We start from the raw sequence: 4,977 nt of genomic DNA, 5'->3' as shown, positions 1-4,977 counted from the left end.
CCTTTTAATATGTTATTTCTATGATCATAAAGAAGGGAAAGAAACATTCCTAGATCACTATAGTTTTGTTGACTTAATAAGTCAAGAAGGTTGGTAGTGGGGCAAATGCTTTGGAAATGAGAACGGATGTGAGTAAAATCTAGGCAATACAAGAGAAAATATTTTTAATCTTCAACCCTCTTAGTGTTGCAATGGTGACATATTCTTTTGTCCCAAGGTGTTTTAAGAATAGACCAACGCCCGGTTTCACTTTGAAGGTTATGATAATTAATTCTTATCTTTGCAATATTCATTTTCTTCGTAGCACTGATCAAGACAAAAAGATAACTCTGGTAAGTGAGAGTAGGTTTGATCACCTCCTTATAATACCTTAGCTTCCTTTTTCCCTTTAGCTCCTTATCATCCCACAACTTATCCTTAAATTTGGAAAGTAATAGTATTTTTAATATTATCCTTATCCTTCGAGATGATCTCCTCCTTTAACCCCCAATGGTCGAGCCAAGGCTGGGCATCCTTATTCCAACCTCGCTTAAGCTGGAGGTGGGGGTTTTGGCTAAAATTAGAAGCCATTTTTGGAGAACCTCTTGGCTTCCATGTTGTAAAGCTTCTTCTTATACATAAGAAACCTAAACATATCCATGCTTTCAATGGGGGAAAGGCTAGCTTCAATCAAGAGGATAGAATAATGAGTGTTCTCTTTAATCTTGAAGTTCTAGGTGATAAATTGTTTTCAATCAACTCGATCTTCCTCCACAATTATCTAGATATGATGCAACCTCAAACCTCACATCCATATAAAATAATAGGGGTGACAAGAGTCTCAAAGAGGAACATTTTTTTACTCCAAATCCAAAGATCAATCAACTTACAATTATTTTCAAGCTCATAATAAGATTTCCAACCTCCAATAATCCTTTTGTCACTGCTATAATTCCAACTGAGCTAATGATGAAAGTCAATACCTAAATATTTGTATGAAGTAACTTGCTCCAAGTACTTGTTATCATGGTTCACATTTTTGGGTTTAATTATCATGGCTTTAGTCTTTTCAGTATTAACAAGCATACCCATCTTGGAGCAGTAATCATGGAGGATTTTAAGTTTCTCTTTGAGATCGTCATGGCTTCTAGATAGAATAACAATATCGTCAAGATAAAGGAGAAGAGTAATGACCATACTAGCGAGCTTGGGGCCATTGTAACCCGCAAATTCCAAACATTCTTCTAGTTTATCAATTTAAATGAAAAAAAAACGGTAGGGGATAAGGGACACCCTTGCTTATCATTGATATTGCATTTAATTTCTTGAGACTAACCCTCGGGCTCTTAATCTTGGCAACAACATTCTCGTTTAGCCAAATCAGAAGAACCCTCAACTTGAAAGGAACCATTATCTCTTCAAGCCTTCGCCATAGCTTATCTTGGGGAACTACGTCGAAAGATTTTCTAAATTCAACAAAATAATAGAAGAGATTAGTTTTTCTATTGCGACGTTCATCGACAATGGTCCTAAGAGTAACAATATGGTCAATATTTGAGTGATGTCTCCTAAAACTTGCTTGCCCTTTAGCTCTTTTACCATTACTTTCAAGCCAGATGTTAATCTTCTTTTCTAAAATGAGCCCATATCGTTTGGCTAAAATGTGGCAAATCATAATGGTCCTATAGTTAGAAGGAACATTTTTATCCCCATTTTTAAATATTGACACAATAAGGCTTTGTGTCGAAGGCTTAGGGAAGCCATGTTTAATTTCCAAATTGAGAAGTTTGTGAATATGAGAGATGAGGATAGACCTTCTCATTTTGAAAATTTCAGCTTGATAGCCTTGAATATCCCTAGCCTTCCCATTAGCGATTTTATTAATCATTAACTCCACGTCTTCCAAAAAAAAAATCCTATTTTATAAGATTGCTTAAGATAGTTCGTGGTGTTCAAAGAGTCATAAAGATTCTTAAGACATATATCCAAGTTCTTTAAGGGGATCAAATTATTTTCTTTTGTTTTATGAACATGTATATTTCTCCAAAAATTTCTAGGCTCAACTTTAGAAAGGTGAAGAAGACACTCTTGTATCTTATTAATATATTATCTTTCCTTCCTTTTCATAAGAGTTTTGCGCACACTATTTTTTTTAGCGTTACAATTTTGCTAGGAGCATCTCTAATCACTTTCATGGAAATTTTACAATCATTATCATACGAAGGGTTGGAATTTATATTATTCTTTTTATATGACACCTCGGTAGAGAATTTGTTAATGGTAGTGGAAAGGGTAGTTGTAAAATTGTAGTAGATATGATCAATGTTATCATTATATGTTAAGAAACCTAAATCCCTCTTTAAATGTTTTAAGAATAGGTATTTAATTTCTTGAGACCAACCCTCAGTGGTCTTAAGCTTGGCAACAACATTTTCGTATAGCCGAATCACAACCACCCTCAATTCGAGAGGAACCATTATCTCTTCGAGCCTTTACCATGGCTTATCTTGAGGAATTGTGTCGAAATCTTTTCTAAAGCCAACAAAAGAACATAAGAGATCAATTTTACTATTGCGACATTCCTTAACAATGGTGCTAAGAGTAACGAGTTGGTCAATAGTTGACTAATGTCTCCTAAAACCTACTTTTGCTTTAGCTCTTTTACCATGGTTTTCAAGATAGAGGCTAATCTTCTTTTCCAAAATGAGCCCATATAGTTTGGTTAAAATGTGGCTAATCATTATGGTCCTATTGTTGGAGGGAATGTTTTTATCCCTATTTTTAAAGATAGGCACAATAAGGATTTGTGTCCAAGGTTTAGGGAAGTTGTGTTTAACTGCCAAATTGAGAAGTTTGTGAATATGAGGGATGAGGATAGACCTTCTCATTTTGAAAATTTCAGCTTGGTAGCCTTCCATATCCCAAATTTTCCCATTAGCGAACTTCTTAATCCTAAACTCCATGATATATATATGTGTGTGTGTGTGTGTGTGTGTATTTTAATACTCTCTACTCTTTAATAGAATCAAATTTCATGGTACGTTGACACTCTCCTCCTCTCTCTTCGTGAAATAATTAATTATTAAATAATTTAAAGAACAATATTGGGATTTGGATGGTTGGTTTGTTACGCCGAAAGGCGTTATATTATGAGGTTCTTCCTCATAACATTGTAGCAGATTTGTCGTTTAAAAAGGAATATACCAAATTGACGGTGGTCAAAAGAGACATAAACTTGATGGTTGTCAAATAGGACAAGCGTCACGAGGAGTGGTTCAATAGTTTCTACTTGGCTTCACTCCAGGAATTCAAATCTCAATGTGAGTCTGTAACATGACAGAACTTCATATCTACCAAAACCAACTCGTACTTTTTTTAATTGTCATCATGACCTTTGTAAATGGGGCGAAAGTTGAAGCCTGGAAAACAATCCTACTAAGATAATACCAATCTAGAGGTTCCAACATCAGAATCCCATGAGAGCAGTCGAATCATCAAAATCACCATAAACCCCAATGGCAATAGAAACGACTGCAATGGAAGAACCCATTCTAACATCAACTCTTTTAATGTCGGTTTCAAAGCACATTGCCACCAGATATAGGGCATAGAACACGACCATAATAGATTGCAAGAAAGTTGATTCCAACCAAGAGAAGTGCCTGGGAAAAGGTCGGGATGTCACCAGATGCATTTTTAGCCTATTGAAAGATCTTCATGCAAAATTCCCAAAGGAGTTAGATGCATATTCTGGGTGTATGTCCTATTATACCAATGAGTTTGAGTTATGTCGGAAGGAGCAAAAGAAATTTGAAGCAGCTTGCTCATTGGGTGACTGATTAAATGTCCAGTTCATGAATTAGTTCCACCTGATCAAATGACAAGAATCAAACTATTTGATTTTAAATTACTGATTAAAGAGGAGATAATCTCTTTTGGCACAGTAAACATTTTCTACAATAAGTTGATACCCTTCAATTTTTTATTTTTATAATGGTCAATATCTTTAAAACATTCTTATTGGATCAATACCATCATCATCTAATAACTCCAACACCTCTATCGTTTCTTCCTCCTGCTTGATTGAATTGGAGAAAGCCAAGGACGTCAAGTCGGATAGGAAGCACCAACGAAAAGTTGGTTTGTGAAGGTAAGAGGGAAAGAAAGCAATTAGCATTTTAATTCACTATTCGAGGCTCATTAGAAGGACTAGTGACAAGTTGGTTTGTGCGGGCAAGAGGGAAAGAAAGAAATTAGCATTTTCATTCGCTTTTTGAGGACCTCAAGCCTGAATAGGAAGAAGGGGAAGGTGATAAGAAAGAAAGCGGAGAAACTGAATTTGATCCTAGGGGTCGACATTCATATGGACGAAGCTATGGATACATTAGAGTGCATCATAGTGGGGCGGGTAAAGGGAAGACAATTCACTACAAATTTCATAACAGAATGGATAAAAAAGGAGTGGAGTGCAGGGCCGGTTACACAGATGGAGGTAATATGCTTGATCAAGGGTTGGTTCATGGTTATATTCTCTAACGTTGAAGTTGTTGATTGGGTGCTTGAGCAAAACTGGGGTTTTGGGAAAGCTCCAATTTTTTTTTTTTTTTAAATGGACTCCTCTCTTTGATGCTCAAAGAGAACGATTAGGAGAAATCCCTGTGTGGGTGTGTCTTCTAGCTCTTGCCCCTCAGATCTAGTCGATGGATGTTTTCAAGGTGATTGGGAACATTTTGGGTACCTTTCTGGATGCTGATATGTCCTTTCAGGTGACTAAGGAAAGAAAGGTGGCTTGTATCCTGGTTAGGTTAGACCCAAGGGAGGGTTTGGCAGATATGATGTAGATACAAGTGGATGACTACTCTCTCATTCAGTTTCTCGACTATGAACAACTACCCTATAGATGCCATCACTACCACAAACATGGTCACTTGGCAAGGGATTGTCCGTTGGGGTTTAGACAAAGGAGAAAGAACAGGGTTGAGTCGGTACAAGAAATGC

The 4,977-nt window shown here is 36.5% G+C and overlaps 1 pseudogene; it reads left to right on the top strand.

The window, feature by feature from the left end:
• Positions 1 to 3,494: 3,494 nt before the first annotated feature.
• LOC149173130 (NADH dehydrogenase [ubiquinone] 1 alpha subcomplex subunit 8-A pseudogene) lies at positions 3,495 to 3,912 on the top strand (annotated as a pseudogene).
• The last annotated feature ends 1,065 nt before the right edge of the window (positions 3,913 to 4,977 follow it).

The sequence above is a fragment of the Pinus tabuliformis genome, chromosome 4_2, assembly GCF_031772625.1.
Source record: "Pinus tabuliformis cultivar Carrire ecotype Pingquan chromosome 4_2, CPIR1, whole genome shotgun sequence".
Taxonomy (NCBI): Eukaryota; Viridiplantae; Streptophyta; class Pinopsida; order Pinales; family Pinaceae; genus Pinus; species Pinus tabuliformis.
The sequence above is the reverse complement of the archived record's forward strand: the minus strand, read 5'-3'. Positions and strand labels throughout refer to the sequence as shown.